Genomic DNA, 17,902 nt, shown 5'->3' with positions numbered 1-17,902 from the left:
AAAAGAAGATGAATGGAATGCTATTAGTATCCTTGGTAACTTCATGTGTATTGGTTTTTATCTGGTTGTTTTAGAGTCTGTATGTGAGAGAGAAAAACAAGAAAGGGAAGGAGAGAGAAAGAAAGAGAGAGAAAGGGGTAAGAGGGAGAGAGAAGGGGGGGGGGGTGAATAGTAGAAAGGCAGTGAGAGCGAGGTAGGACGTGTTGACATTGTAGTATCATGAGCAGAAGCGGTTTTTCTTACGACATGATAAGATGATGATAATTCCTATATAGATTCACACAACGGACATCATTGTGAAAGTCATGTAGATTCATCAGCGTGATTTCACTGTACTTCCTACGCGAGCGGACTTCTGCGACGCCAGGTGCTCTTGGAAGACTTTTTTGCCACGTCGTTAAATAAAAACTGTTTAAAGGTCAAGACCACCCCAGAAAAATGTTTATTTGAATAAATAGAGAAAAATCAAATAAGCACAACACTAAAATTTCATAAAAATCAGATTTAAAATTCGAAAGTAATGACGTTTAAAAGTTTCGCTTATTTTTCACAAAACAGTTATATACACAACGTGATATGCAAATGAGAGAGTCAATGATGTCCTTCATTCACTATTTCTTTTGTTTTTTGTTGTTTATTTCATACACGATTTATCAAAACGTTCCCATTGCACCTGCCTTCCTTGTTATTTCCATGAAATTATCCCTATATGACTCCCACTTTCTGGGTGTATATTCCCTTGCGTTTCCCTTGCGTTTTGTCTAATATTCAGGGGGCTGAGAAGGGTCTCTATTAATTGCATTTCACGCATTTCCGTAATATCTATAAGACTTTTAGTGACATAATTATGTATAACAAGACAAGACCTTTCCATCAATATAAGATTTGTCTATAACTATCACTTATCCTGCATTTTCTTCGGGTGGCTACTTGAAAAGAGTCGAGCAAATCGAAGGTAAATCACCATGACTTTCACAAGGGTGTCCGTTATTGCAATTCTATAGGAATTATCATTATCATGAGGTCGTTATCTTAACTGTCCAACGAAAATCGTTTCTACCCATACTATATAGGATGCAAAATACTCTCTCCTTGTTTTCTGCCCTTCATGCTCTCAACCCCTTTCCACAACCGCGTAGCCAGGATTTAATTTTGGAGGGGGCGGTCCATTTTTTGTGTGGAAAGAAAAGTTTCAGAATGAATAAGTTATATGACGTAATGAGGTAAATGAATAATTAATTCTGTAACATGATACCACTAGTATCGATAAAAAAGAATCGGGGAAAACGCTCTTAGCCTATGTAAAGGCCGGATTATGAATATCTTCATGCTCATGAATGTCAATGAGGGCTTATTTTTGTCTTCAAATGATCGCGGTAGGCGGAGCCTAATCTCATTTGTTTTGTGTTGAACGCGCACGCAGCTTTCGGTCTAGTAATATATTATATGGTCTTTGGTGCCAGGTGCCAACACTTACAGAGCGCGCAAACCGCGCTCCCTAGGGGGGGGGGGTGCTGGGAGGGGGGAGGTTCCCCCTCCCCGCGCGGAGCGCGAAGTATTTGATATATCATCAAATTCAAATCAAAAGAAGGCGTCTCTTGCGTCTCAAGTACCCTTATCAACTCGAATTCAATTGAATTGCTGTGATTAAGAAAACAACTTGCTTTCAAAAGAAATTATGAGCTTGAAGATTTGAAATAAGATTGAAGAATTTGAAATAATTCCTCTTATCGCGCGAAGCGTTGAAGCTAAAACGTTTTCTAAAAATTGAGAACAGAAGTGGTAAAAAATGCCTACCTTGGTAACATCAGATTTGATTTAAATTTCGTCAACTGAAGTTAACTCAAGTAGCAAAACAGAGTAGAAGACGGGTATATGCAAGAAGGAAAATAATAGGCCCTATTCCTTCCTTCCCGCGAATGGCGTTGAAACTCTGAATTTTAGAAATTTACCTGAAACTTTAATCTGTTATAATTTTGACATTTCTTAGACTATAACTCGATTAAGAAGAAAAACGAGCTCAAAATGTGAAAGGGATGATGCAAGCTAGAAGAGGGATTTAATTTTCATTTCCCATGCTCGCTAAGCACCGAAATCTTTGTGATTTATTTTGGAAGAAATAAAATTGTGTAATTTCGCTCATATTAAGCGCTTCCTTTTGTTTGATTAAGAAACTTCAGTGATATTAAATTTTTTAAATCAATGGCACAAAACAAGACAGGAGATAGATGTGCAACGATATAATATCGTACATACTTTTGCATATAGCACGGCACGAATTTATAATGCCTCCCCTTTCGAGCAGATATACTTTGCCAAAAACTGCTTGCTTAAAAGCGAAAGAAATATCATTTGGGTTGTCGGGAAGTGACGGTAATGTTTACCCGCTCCGAACAGAAGAGCCGACATTTTGTGTCAATGCAATAAAAAAAAATGCTTTTCATAGTATACTCCTTACACCCATGTATAATTTATAATTTCTGGCAAGAATATACGACTCCCACAGCCGGGAAGGGGGGAAACGGAGTAGAAAAAGGTGTGGGAAACAAAATGGAAAGGCGATTTTGATATGTTTTCCGCGCGGAGCGCGGAAGCAAAATTTTGTATGAAGAGAGAATATCAACTTTTCGTTTAGGTTTTTTATTCTTTTGACCAAAAAAAGGAAGAAAAAACAACGAAACTATACCTTTCTTCCCTTTTCTCCTTTCGCCTTTTCTTTTTCTCCTTTTCCTCTTCATTTTTTTCTTTTGGGGGCGTTTTTATTGGGGGGGGGGGGCGACCGCCCCCTGGCTACGCGCCTGCCTTTCCACGACCTTCATCCCCCCTCCCTTCTGCTCTCTCTTTGCCCTCTGCCTTTCTCTCTCCCCCTCTCTATTCTCTCTCTCTCTCTCTGTATCTCTCACACACATACGGACTTTCATATGTCTGGTGTCTGGTATAATGCACCTACTTGACAACGGCACACATGAGCACGCACCCAGCCACAAACATACACCATTGTAATTTGACCATCGGAGACTCATTTTTATCAGTAATCGCCAAAATGGGAACTTGCGTTTGCAGTCTCATTCACTATTTTAAAAACGTAAAGTGTTTCCCTACACACCCGACTCATTTGCGGACACAACGTCTCCCTAACCAGAAATACTTCCTTCCACTTCACATACAACTAGAATTTTATTGGCAGAACGGGAATTTTTACAAATAATTTTATTTTACTATACAGTGCGTCCCACAAAAAACGAAACCGAGATTCATCGATGAATTATCATAACTTAATTACAAATACAATAGACAAATTACCTACCATTGTAAAGCTTAGAATCTCCTCTTTCATCTGAAATTACTTAGATTATATCTAATTCACGCATGAGTGAGCAAAAACAATTTGAAGAGGGGATACCAAAAAGTAATTTGGCGGGCTGTATCTGGGTTTCAAAAAGAAAACCACATTTTTAGAAAGTTCAATATCTGCTCTTTAATTTGATACCTCAATTACAGAAAATGGTCAAGAAATAACAAAGTTCTGGTTATTTGAAATAAGGCTTGAATTTCAATAATTTCATAAAATGAAGAGGTTTTACAGGCTAGCGTTCAAACTCACTCGACACTCCGTTTTGTTGACGATCAGCCATGCAAAGTCTTTTATTAACCATGCGATAGCTTCTGTGGGAAACCGGTGAAAACACGTTTATTTAATGAAATTATGGAAATACAAGCATTGTTTCGAGGGAGCATAACTTTTTTACTTCTTGACCATTTTTTGTGATTAAGGTATCAAATAAAAGAGCAGATATTGACCTTTTTAGGCATGTGATTTTTTTTTTAAATTCAGATACCCCCCGCCAAATTAGTTTTTGGTATCCTTTCTTCAAATTGTTTTTGCTCACTCATGCGTGAATAAGGAATAATCAAAGTAATATCAGATGAAAGATGAGATTCTAAGCTTTACATTGGTAGGTCATTTGTCTATTTTATTTGTGATTAAGTTATGATAAATCATCGCTTAATCTCGGTTTCGTTTTTTCTGGGACGCACTGTATATACGAATTGAAATGAGATCGGAAAGTTTCTTGCATTTTACCCATCAACCGGGGACTCCCCGAAGGTAGGACGTCCCCGGTTGTGGATAAAATGCAAGAAAATTTTCTCAAGAAGTACGTCATTACAAACTCGCTCACACTACTATCCACACCCCCACACACACATTTTCAAAGTATTCCTGTTTGGGAATAAAGTTATTAAGTTGCTGCAATATGACGTATACTTTACACTCACATAGGCCTTTATATGGGGTAACATATCAGCACACTATGTAAGTCAGCACATAAGAAAGCGATATATTTGAACACCTTTTCAAAAATATGACAATTTGAAATAACAAGATATACATTATTTTTCATCTTTGTATATTATTTTAATGGATTACACATGATTTCATGTCACTCTTGCTAAATATATTCTGGTGTCTGTGCATTTAAGAGAATTAATAATGTAACCCGCCAATTTGTAGGTCTGCAACAAAAAAATAATGATTGTTATGATTGAGATAATGCTGAAATTATTGAGAGTTTATTATAGGACAAGTCCATCCCTACAAAAAGTTGATTTGAAAAAAAAAAGAAAAATCAAACAAGCATTACACTGAAAATTTCATCAAAATCGGATGTAGAATAAAGAAATATTTATATTTTTAATTTTCGCTTAATCTCACAAAACTGTTATATTCACATCCTGGTCGGTATGCAAATGAGAGGACTGATGACATCACTCACTCACTATTTTTTGTAGTTTATTATATGAAAAATGAAATTTCATAATTTTCTCCCCGTTGTCCTGTAAAAAAAGGTTTTATTCCTCCCTGAACATGACTTTGTGGTAATACCATTGTTGATTAAAATAAACATTTTTCTTGGGTGGACTTGACCTTTGAGTTAGTAAGTAAGTTAAGCTGATGTTGTAATCGTATTTCTCGGTCATAGTGAACATGATAAACATTTATGTGATTAACAACGCTGATTCAAAATAATGATGCACTACTGCAGATTTTGATGATGGAATATGAATGCATTCAAGATTATCGATTACGTTTGTCGACATTATGACATATGTCAATCCTAATCCCATTTTCAGTTTTCATTCGGTCCTCCCGCATTTCCTGTGTAAAAAAGAGAAAATTTAATAATCAATCGATAAAAAATTTGATACTTAATTAAGGCTTTTACCAGAAAATCATGACAAAATTATATCTAAAAGTGTATTTAACCTTTTTAGGATTTATACATCCACTGTCAAACGCAATTTGACTATCGATCAATGCGGCGATTTCTAGATATCGTCAGAGACCCCTGATTGGCATACTGACCAGATTGTACATATAACTGTTTTTGAAAATAAGCGAAACTTAAAATGTCATAACTTTCATACTTTACATCTGATTTTTATGAAGTTTCCAGCGTTATGTTGTTGGATTTTTTTCATTTAAATATATACATTTTTTTTTTGGGGGGGGGGTAAACTTGCCCTGTTTTGCAGAAAGGAAGCGCAATTATTAGAAAATCATGGAAAATTCCCCTAAAACACCCCAAAACCACATCAGATTGTTGTTATTTCGTGAGTACTAGCTGACACACCACAGGTGCCAGGTACAAATGGTATTACCTGTGCAATTTTTACCTCTGACTTTTTTTTACTTTCTGCTATTTCTACCCCTGCTATTTTCACCTTGTGCAAATTTTACCACTGTCATTTTTACCTTCTGCAATTTTCACCTTCTGCAATTTTCACCTTCTGCAATTTTTCTCCTGCAATTTTTACCCCCGCCATTTTTACGTTCTGCAATTTTTACCCCTCCCATTTTTGCCACTGCAATTTTTACCTTTTGCAATTTTTACCCCTGCCATTTTTACGTTCTGCAATTTTTACCTCTGCCATTTTTACATCGAACCACACCACAGGCCGGGAGGACAATCACTTTCCTCAACTGCAAAGATACAAGAAAATAAGATGGTAATAAGTTTAAAGTGGAAAAAAATATTACGAATACAAATTGATACATTATTGTATTCCAAACTGATTTTGATTAGTTAGGAACACATTGATATTAATTTACTGTTTCTGATTAAAGATCTCCATTAATAACGGAAATGTTCAAATAGGCCTATATTATTATGTGTAAAATGGTTACTGCAACCGCTAATAATGGGCTTTTGAATACATTATTATGATACTGATCGTAACAATGATTATGATGACGATGATGGTGATGATAGTAATACTGATAATAATAATGATGATGATGATGATGATGATGATGATTATAACGGTTAAGGAACACTAAATATAATAATATTAGTATCAATAATGAAAGTAATGATACTAATATAGTGAAGATTATTGGAATGGCAAATAATGATAAAAATATTTATGGGTAACTCTTATGATTTAATACCATCTTATTTGCAGTCAGATCACTGTTAATTGTCCTGAAATGATAACAACTACTTCACAATACTACCACGAGGATGTATCACAGCAAACACTAAAGGCATACTATAATACTCACCAGACTCTTCAAGTTTCACATTCCTACGGTCCTCGCGCACTTCAGCTACATTGATGAAAAATAATATTAACATAAAGATTAATATGGTGTCTCAACACTCACACGCAGAGCAATCTTCATATCGGCAGGAAGATGCCTACTACCAAGAACATCAGCAGTATAAAGAGTCTCCTCTTTTGAGGACAATCTAATATCCGTAAATTACTCCTGATGGAGTGGTACAACCGTATAAGGCGTCAAACTGCAGAGTCGTAATAACACGGGTTCGAAAATTCGAATCACTATATCGACAGTGTTAATATTTTTTATAATAACATTTTCCGGTGAGATCAGACCTAACAATAGTGAATATCGACGATAAAAACCAAAAAAAAAAAGACTGAATATTCACTTTGTCTGGCACATTTAATGCATGATAACGAATCTGGCCGATGTTTCCAGGTTTAAGTTCGTTATTGGAAACCATTGGGTGATCGCTCATTGCCTGACCTTTCATGACATATTGTCTGTTACAAAGCGTCAGACACCCAGAAATCAATTAATGAAAATAATCCCCCCTCTTCAGTTCAATTCATTTTGTTTTACTGTCGTGCATAGTACAAAATTGATATAGTTTGACTTTCAAGTATATATAATAGAGATAGTTTCACAAAGCGATTACTTCCTGACGATATCCCATTTACCTCACCTGGGCTGATTGCAGCACATTGAAGATTAATTATATTCCTGAAGGGTCTATGCCATGGCAAGGATTCGAAACCTAGATCCTCTGTTTAAAAGTCCAGAGACTAATCGACTGGGCCATATATATAATATAATATTACATTCGCAATGGTGGCGTTTTCAATGATGGAATAAACGCAAAAGTCACCGACCGCTTTTTTCATTCACTAATTTGCTGTCCTTTGTATTTAATCCAAATATTTCCCTTTCGTTTTTTTTATCACCCCCTCTTTTTTCTGTTATATAAATTTTATGATTGATACCTGCATACGTACGTCACAGTGGATACAGTGGATTAGTCTGCGTTCCAGCCGAAAGTTTTAACCATTATGAACTGTGTGCGGGTGTGTGTGTGTGGTTGAGTGTGATTGTTATCATTATTTCATTTTATATTGCAAATTTGCAAACACATAATACGTAATAATACCATGATGATGAATAACAGAATGATACATGTTTATTGCATAGAAAAGCGTTACGCATGGAAAAAGACAGCAATAAAAATAATAAAGGTGTTGCAGCATAAGACTGAGACGTTAACTACAATACCTCTACTATTTCCACACTTCCATACAAGTGCATACAACACCCCCCCCAAAAAAAAAAACCAAGGTGAACTAGATTTTGATTCGTCATGCGGACGAATTAGGTGGTCTGTCGTAGAAAGATAAATACTAGTAGATAAACATACATAGTTATTTACATAATTATTTAAACAAAAGAGTATATAGAAGATTGAAAGATAAATAGACAGTCAGATAGACATACATATTTAAACAGATACACATAAGTAAGATAGATAAACATACATAACAATTGAAACACGTAAATATATATTAAATTGAAAGATAAATGGATCGATAGACAGATAGAAAAATTCAAACAGATAGATATACGAACGATATATAGATAGATAGAACATAGCTAGAGAAAATCGGATAGATAGAGAGACATACAGACAGACATACAGATAGAGAGATAGATCGAAAGAAAGATAGATAGATAAATATAGACATATAGAAAGATAGATAGACAGACAGATATATAGATAGATAGAGAGAGAGAGAGAGAGAGAGAGAGAGAGAAAGAGCGAGATACAGACAGATAGATTGATATAGAAAGTATAGACATTTTCAAACAGATAGATATATATTAGAGAAATAGATAGATAGATAGATAGATAGCCAGACAGACATACATATAGAAAGATATAGATAGATAGATAGATGGATGGATAGATAGATAGACATATTTAAACAGATAGATATATGTATTAGACAGAGAGAGAGAGATCGATAGATAGATAGACAAATAGATAGATATACTGTAGGCCTACAATGTAGGTAGATAGACAGACAGACATATGGATAGATAGATAGAGTGAGAGAGAGAGAGAGAGACATATTCAAACAGATAGATATATATATTAGACAGAGAGATATATAGATATGTCATGTAGGTAGATAGATAGACAGACAGATAGATAGATAGAAAGATAGATAGATTTATAACATAGACAGTGGATAGATAGACGGATATGATAAGATAGATATAATATCAAAAAAGTAATTATAATCTGTTTTATTTTGCAATATATTAGCTATTATTTATTAGAATTCTTATTGATCGTGCGCAAGATAGTAAATTTTTTTTTTTTAAATCATGTTCACCCTCAGACTCGAACCCCTGCCCGCATGATTGAATGAGATGCAAGTCTGACGCCTAACCGATTGAGCTAGAATATTTCCCATAGACTTTACACGTAAGCAAAATACGAGAATCTCAAATCCAATTTTGCAAGTGAAATACGGGCATGATCCAGGCATCTGATCTGAAAATGAAGGCAACATTCCAAAAGCTTAGAATCTCAGCTACAACATACTAAAAGCACAGGGATAATTGACAAGAAAAAAATGGAGATAAAGCTCACGAAATAGGCAATAACTCAGAAAGAATAGGACCTAAGGTACAACATATCCAAAATTGGGCGAAAATTGACCAATATTCACGGAGTTAGAGCCACATTTGCATAATTGTAATGACGTCATAACACGCAAAATTGATATTTTGACTTCCGACGCCATTTTGATGACGTCATAATATACGTTAGGGTCCAATGACACATGAAATCATATCTATGATTCATACTCTATTGAAATATGAAAAAAAGATTGGGGGTCCCGTTCGTTCTGAAGAGCTACAGTGAATTTTTAATAGGCATGTTTTTGCCCATATAGAGCCTATGGAAAGAGCTCGCGCGCACGCGTGCTGCAAACTTTAATGGGTGCTCATTCCCTCATTAATGATTGTAGAGAGCTGATCGAGGTATCAATGTGATAAAAATCATATCAATAATAGATACGCATAGAAAAAACAGCAAATTTATGATGCGTAACGCCGTTACGCACGAAAACGCGCGCATACGTGCGCGCACGCAAAATCTTGAAATGCTTGAAATGACCTGAATTTGACGCGCGCGTCATGACCTTTACTGCTTTACATGACCTTTGATGACATTGACAGACGACCTTTGACCTAAAGTTTATTTGATTGACTATTGATTATTCGTTAAATGTAGATCAAATTAAGAATTTTACAAAATGGCGCGTAGATGACGTCATCATGACCAGGTGACCTTGAAAAGCTACGTATGCCGTCTCTATGATAAATTCTATACATGACGAAAAATTCAGCAAAATTGATTGAGCCGATTCGGAGAAAACTTGGCGACAAACATAGGTGCGAAAAATAAATAAATAAACTAGATTTTAATTCGTCATACGGACGAATTAGGTGGTCTGTCGTATAGATAGATAAACAGAAAAAAATATTTAAACAAATATTAGATTGAAAGATTTAAACAGACATACATATTCAAACAGATACATAAAAGATAGATAATTATGTATATAGATGGATGGATGGATGTAGTGATGGATGGAGAGATAAATGATAGTTGGTTATATTAATAAAACATAGATAGACAGACAGATATATAGATAGTTAGATAAATAGATAGAAAGAGATGAGACAGACAGACAGATAGATTGATATAGAAATATAGACATATTCAAACAGATGGATATATATTAGATAAATAGATAGATAGATACCCAGACAGACATACATATAGATAGATAAATAGATAGATAGATAGATGGAGACAGGCAGATAGATGGATAGGTAGATAGGCATATTTAAACAGATATATATATATATATATATTAGAGAGAGAGAGAGAGAGAGAGATAGACAGATATATATACAATGTAGGTAGATAGACAGACGGACAGACATGTGGATAGATAGATAGAGTGAGAGAGAGAGAGAGAGAGAGAGAGACATATTCAAACAGATAGATATATATTAGACAGAGAGATAGATAGATAGATATGTCATGTAGGTAGATAGATAGACAGACAGATATATAGATAGAAAGATAGATAGATTTATAACATAGAGGATAGATAGACGGATATGATTAGATAGATATAATATGAAAAAAAGTAATTATTAGGTGGTCTGTCTCTGACAGATCACCTCTTGATTTCGTCAGAATTTTCTTTATTTTTATTTTTATTATTTATTTCTAATGGCCATATATTTGTCACCAAGATATCTCGAATTTGACCATGTCGATTTCATTGAATTTCATTTCATATATAGGATCTGTCATGGAAACGCCAAAAAAGGCTTTTCAAGGTCATCAAATCATGATGACGTCATCTAGACGCCATTTTGTAAAATCACATTATCAATCATATCTCCATTATCAATTATCAAAAATCAATCAAATTTACATGACATCAACTTCAGGTCAAGGGTAATTAATTAATGTCATCAAAGGTCATCTGGAGGTCACGACGCGCGCGTACGCGCGCGTCAAAATTTTAAAATGCTCAAAATCACTTTTTGACCAAAGTAGAGTACGTTTTAGGTCATTCTAAGCATTTCAAAAATGTGCGCGCGCACACGTTTGCGCGCGCGATTCTGCGCGTAACGCCTTAATGAAACGCAGAAACACCGTTTTTTTTTATATCATTGCATTGATAACATAATTCTGAGCAGTTTGATACCTTGATCAACCCTCTACGACCATTAATAATGAAATAAACACCTGTTAAAGTTTACAGCACGTGTGCGCGCGAGCTCTCACTATAGGCGATATATGGGCAAAAACATGCCTATTAAAAATTCACTGTAGCTGTTTAGAACGCATAGGGACCCCCCATTTTTTTTTTCATTTTTTGATAGAGTATGAATAAGAAATATAATTTCATGTCTCATTTTACCCTCAATTATATTATGACGTCATCAAAATGGCGTCGGAAATCAAAATATTAATTTTGCGTGTTATGACATCATAATAATTATGCTATTTTGGCTCTAACTCCGTGAATATTGGTCAATTTTTGCCCAATTTTGGATATGTTGTAGCTTAGGTCTTACTCTTCCTGATTAAAAAAGCCTTCATTTTTCATTTTGATAAACGGATCATCCTGAAAATTGCAAATAATAAAGGCATGTCATTTTTACTCATTTTGCGTGTAATCTCTATGGGACATGACTTTTTCTCAAAACTAGATTCTACATTCCTCTTTTTCGTGAGCCATATCTCAATTTTTTCTTGTCAGTTATCCCTGAGCTTTTAGTATGTTGTAGCTGAGATTCTAAGCTTTCGGAAATGTTGCCTCCATTTTCCAATCAGATGCCGGGATCATGCCTGTATTTCACTTGCAAAATTGGATTTGAGATTCTCGTATTTTGCTTACGTATAAAGTTTATGGGAAATATTCTAGCTCAATCGGTTAGGCGTCAGACTTGCATCTCATTCAATCATGCGGGCAGGGGTTCGAGTCTGAGGGTGAACATGATTTTTTTTTTAACTATCTTGCGCACGATCAATTATAAGAATTCTAATAAATAATAGTTAAAATATTGCAAAATAAACAGATTATAATTACTTTTTTCATATTAATCATATCCGTCTATCTATCCGCTATCTATGTTATAAATCTATCTATCTTTCTATCTATCTATATGTCTGTCTATCTATCTACCAACATTGTACAGTATATCTATCTATCTGTCTATCTATCTATCGATCTCTCTCTCTCTCTCTGTCTAATATATAAATCTACCTGTTTTAATATGTCTATCTATCTATCTATCTATCCGTCTATCTGCCTGTCTCTATCTATCTATATGTATGTCTGTCTGGCTATCTATCTAATCATATCCGTCTATCTATCCGCTATCTATGTTATAAATCTATCTATCTTTCTATCTATATATCTGTCTGTCTATCTATCTACCTACATGACATATCTATCTATCTCTCTGTATAATATATATCTATCTGTTTGAATATGTCTCTCTCTCTCTCTCTCTCACTCTATCTATCTATCTATCCATATGTCTGTCTGTCTGTCTATCTACCTACATTGTATATCTATCTGTCTATCTATCTATCTCTCTCTCTCTCTCTCTGTTTAATATATATATATATGTATATATATATATCTGTTTAAATATGTCTATCTACCTATTCATCTATCTGCCTGTCTCCATCTATCTATCTATCCATCTATCAGCCTGTCTCCATCTATCTATCTATCTATCTATATATCTATCTATCTATCTATCTATCTATCTATCTATCTATCTATCTATCTATCTATCTATCTATCTATCTATATGTATGTCTGTCTGGGTATCTATCTATATATTTATCTAATGTATATCCATCTGTTTGAATATGTCTATCTTTCTATATCTATCTTTCTGTCTGTCTCATCTCTCTCTATCTATCAATCTATATATCTGTCTGTCTATCTATGTTTTATTGATATAACCAACTATCATTAATTTCTCCATCCATCACTCCATCCATCCTTCCATCCATCTATATATATAATTATCTATCTTATATGTATCTGTTTGAATATGTATGTCTGTTTCTCTATCTATCTTTCAATCTAGTATTTGTTTAAATATTTTTTTTCTGTTTATCTATCTATACGACAGACCACCTAATTCGTCCGTATGACGAATTAAAATCTAGTAATCTGTTTATTTTGCAATATTTTAACTATTATTTATTAGAATTCTTATAATTGATCGTGCGCAAGAAAGTAAAAAAAAAATCATGTTCACCCTCGGACTCGAACCCCTGCCCGCATGATTGAATGAGATGCAAGTCTGACGCCCAATATTTCCCATAGACTTTACACGTATTCAAAATACGAGAATCTCGAATCCAATTTTGCAAGCGAAATACGGGCATGATCCCGGCATCTGATCGAAAAATAAAGACAACATTTCCGAAAGCTTAGAATCTCAGCTACAACATACTAAAAGCTTAGGGATAAGTGACAAGTAAAAATGGAGATATGGCTCACGAAATAGAGGAATGTAGAATCTAGTTTAGAGAAAAAGTCATGTCCCATAGAGATTACACGCAAAATGAGTAAAAATGACATGCCTTTATTATTTGCAATTTTCAGGATGATCCGTTTATCAAAATGAAAAATGAAGGCATTTAATCAGGAAGAGTAAGACCTTAGAGTAAAGACAGCAATAAAAAAATAAAGGTGTTGCAGCATAAGACTGAGACGTTAACTACAATACCTCTACTATTTCCACACTTCCGTACAAGTGCATACAACACCCCCCCCAAAAAAAAAAAACAAGATGAAAAAGCTAGGAGTAAAGATGTTTCATTCCTTCGTGTTTGATTTATTGATATGGACATACATGTATCGATATTTATTTTTAAATAAAATCTAATAAAAAAAAATCATGGGAAAACGTTTAAGGTGTTTCTTTCTTTTGAACAGTTTCCAACGTCATTCAAGCTCTACTTTATAGTTGGCCCCACAATCCGTTTCAATTATTTATATTTTGTTCTGATATTTTGCTTTTAATATTTTAATGTCTACGTTCATCTCTATACACGTTCTTGAAATGTGATCATATTATGCTACGAGGCTATGCTAACTGCATCATCATTGTAAATATGAAAAACTGGAAGTGGATAATAAAACAATATTGATTTGAATGGAATCAACGCCACCATCCGCAAGACGTGACCAGGATTCGAACCTAGAAAATGGCAGAGCTTCAGGGATCTGGGTACATGCAGACAGTCCTTACACAGACCCTCATTCTTATTAATATCCTTGTTAAATTTGTCAATTTATATCGTTATTCTTTTGATCCTCCGTCTGTTCATTTGACACATTTCTTCGTTATTTTGTCCCTATCTCTATATCTCCACAATAGCACCAATGATGTGACGTAAAAAACAATTAGATAGTATAGGATTAAAACTTACCAGATGCTCTTTCCTCATCCACATCTTTGGGAACAGTATATACGAAACCTACACGACGAACAAAAGTCAAACATATTGAATAAAACCGGAGTAGGCCTATGACACTTGAAATTCCTGTAAAAGAAACTGTATACGAACATGCCTACTGTACTCATCATGTTATTGAGTTCTATCCTGAAATCGTCCCTTAAATAACTTCTCAACTACATGATTTATACCGGCCAAATTTCAACCTTCCCGTTTGATTTTATCCCACCCAGTCATTTAGACGAGTAGTAATAATAGAAAATGATAATACATTTTCAGATTTGAAAACAATACCCTATCAATTCGGTTGATTGATGAATAGTTTAAGCAGTTATTCGACTTTGTTTTACATTTTAGGGAAACAATTGCGACTTCGGGGGAGAAACCCTTGTTTTTCAGATGTTTATAGAATGAAATATTTAACAATGAAATTACACGACATGAACGGAAAAGACTCAATTTTTTATTCAAAACTTTTGAATTTTAATCCACTTAAAAAAAAAGAATGGAAATGAATAAAAATAGTATACTTCATTTTGTTTAGAAATCTGATTCTAATCTGATAGTCTTGTTTTAAATAACAAAGTGAATGTCAAACTAACTATTAATAGATAATAAGTATAATCAAAATGTGACTTTAAAAGTCACATACCACTCTGAAGAGTGCCCGGGGCGCATTAAGAGCTACAAATTGAATTAAAATAGATTTGAGATGTTGAAGACTCAAAAGAGACGGTTTAGTTTATGTCTTCAGGAAGGCTATTGTTCCTCAATGTGGGGAATGTATGAGCAAAGGATCTTCCCCTAAACTTTTAACTTTGAATTACGAGGATTGGATTTCCATACAATTGAGATTGATTGCATCGACTTAACTCTTTGTAAGACATGACCCTGATCTCTGGATAGACTTGAGAAAATTACAATTGAAGTAAAATGTGTAAAAAAATAATCGGGAAGTTGTACAAGCGTGAAATCACACATTTTGGTGGCATTGCCAATAAGAGGATGTTCATATCTTTAGTGATCTCAAATTTTAAATGCTCGTTACTTTCTTATTATTTGGGTTTTTTTTCTTCCAAACTTTCATTGATTTATTTTCTTAATTTTTTTCTGTCTTAAATCAAGCTTACTTGTTACCAGGGTTTCATTCTCCTTTACCGTAATGAAACGTGTTATTTTTTTATTGTGATAATTTACTTACCATGAGATGAAGAAGCTTGGTAAACAATGAAGATGAGTACCATGAAGAGAGGAATGGCGAATCGCGTGGACTTCATCTTGTTTCAAGACTTGAGCAAAGGTTGCAGGATCGTGCGAGTACAGGGTCAGATAAACTTGTTAATAGCGAATACTGTTGTCGTCTTTGACGTCTGAATATGTATCTCTAGACAATCCTCTATTTGTAAGCTTCGACGAGTATGTTGTTTTTCATGCGGTCATTTTCGATTACAAAATTCATTTATTTTGGAAGAATGAAATAATACCTGCAGAATAATGATGTGATTGCACTTTCTTTCCTTTCTCATATCTTGAGAAAGTTTGTTTTTCTTCTTTTATTTGCGGCTTCACTGAAGAGATTGAAAGTTGTTGGCAACGCCGGGCGATTGACTTTGTTTTTTAATAAAAACTATGAATGTCATCAGTTTTAAAAGATATTTCAAATATATGTAGGAAAAACGAATAATTGGATTGATCTCACTGCTCCAAACCATTTCCACCGCATTCCGTACGGTTCCACGTGGCACTTGAAGGCTCAGCTGCTAAGAGACTAGAAATTTCTTTTTCGAACATAGTAATATCAATCACAACTGTTTGAATTTAAAAGTTGTTACTTTGCCACATGTAGAATGGTAATTGCTAGATGTACTAATAATCCCCTTTATGGCTTGTGATGATGTCTATTTTAGTTATTTTTATTTTCACACATTATGTTTATATTGGGCTGATACTTATTTACAGATGGGCAATTCCATAAAATGATCAACACTTTTGTACGTCCGACCCCCATTTTTCTCAAGTTTTACTTCACTTCATAAATTGACCAAGTCATGGTCCTTTGATAACATTACAGACTGTCCAAAGAACAAGGACTCAGATAATTTCACGAAGGTCCCACAAATAGGGGGTCGGACGTACATTGCCCAGATGTGTGTGTGTGGGGGTGCTAGGATGAGGTAGGCCTATGTATGCGTGCGGGTGCGTGAGGGTATGTGCGGAGAGGATGTGTGTGGTGGTGTGTGTGTGTATGTGAGAGAGAGAGAGAGAGAGAGAGAGGGGGGGGGGGTATGGTTGAATGGACATGAACCAGAGTGTGTGTAATTGAATGTGAACGGTTTTCAGGTTGGGAAGTGAGTTCTAGCATGGACCTATATAGGTCCATGGTTCTAGTAGGATCCATGGTGGGTCAATAATATATCTTCCTGTTTAAGGCAGGAGCTTTATATGCCTGTTTCGTTTTCTGTTACTGTAGCTCCCGCAGGAACTACAGCTTTCCGCTGGTATAGCGCCAAGCTGTTATAACTAATGACATATAGGAAACATTATACGTCTACGTTAATAAGTAGCCTACGTTATAGACGGCACAATAATTACTCCCAGGTCCTTTTTTTTTTTTATTCAAAGTGGAGACAATGACAGAACGGGGATTGGAATTCACATCCTCACGATCTGAGTCCAATATCCTCTAAACACTGACCCACTGACCCACCTATATACTGCGAGGAAAGACTTTTATAAGTAGTCACTTAGCTTACATTACCAAGGATTAATCATAAGTTATATCATGTATATCGTGTGAGATATTTCTTGATTTCAACTCCAGTTTGGTAATGTAGGCTGATAATGAACTAATCAATGTTACTTTGTATATATTCTTTGTTACTTTGATTTTTAGTCGGAATTACTATTTGTTACCAAATTACCAAGTTTCTATAAATACGTTTAATCATACCGTACACATTAAGAATTCTTTGAACCCTAAATGAAATACAAGTACCAACCATTTGGGGAGCAATCTTGTAATCTAAGTGGAAAAAGGTGGAAAATGCACCTTTATTATTATTATTTGCACCAATGAATGCTTGACTGCACTGTCTGCACATTCAAAGGTGCAACTTTGCACCTTTTAAGGTACATAATACTTGCCGTTAAAATAGTTCAAATTTGCACCTTGATTACATGACACATGGTTCATCACTGTACGCTATAGGGTGCTTAATACAGCTACCTGCACCCTTAAAGGTGCACACAAA

The 17,902-nt window shown here is 34.7% G+C and overlaps 1 long non-coding RNA gene across 1 annotated transcript; it reads right to left on the bottom strand.

The window, feature by feature from the left end:
* Positions 1–4,317: 4,317 nt before the first annotated feature.
* On the bottom strand, positions 4,318–16,023 carry LOC135154116 (uncharacterized). The gene is made up of 5 exons (XR_010293537.1): positions 15,853–16,023; positions 14,625–14,672; positions 6,566–6,610; positions 5,926–5,983; positions 4,318–5,158 (listed from the first exon to the last, which is right to left on the bottom strand). It is a non-coding gene; the product is annotated as an uncharacterized LOC135154116 (long non-coding RNA).
* Positions 16,024–17,902: the final 1,879 nt, after the last annotated feature.

The sequence above is a fragment of the Lytechinus pictus genome, chromosome 5 (genome assembly GCF_037042905.1).
Source record: "Lytechinus pictus isolate F3 Inbred chromosome 5, Lp3.0, whole genome shotgun sequence".
In the NCBI taxonomy this organism is placed as follows: domain Eukaryota; kingdom Metazoa; phylum Echinodermata; class Echinoidea; order Temnopleuroida; family Toxopneustidae; genus Lytechinus; species Lytechinus pictus.
This window is presented reverse-complemented; position numbering and strand designations above follow the sequence as displayed.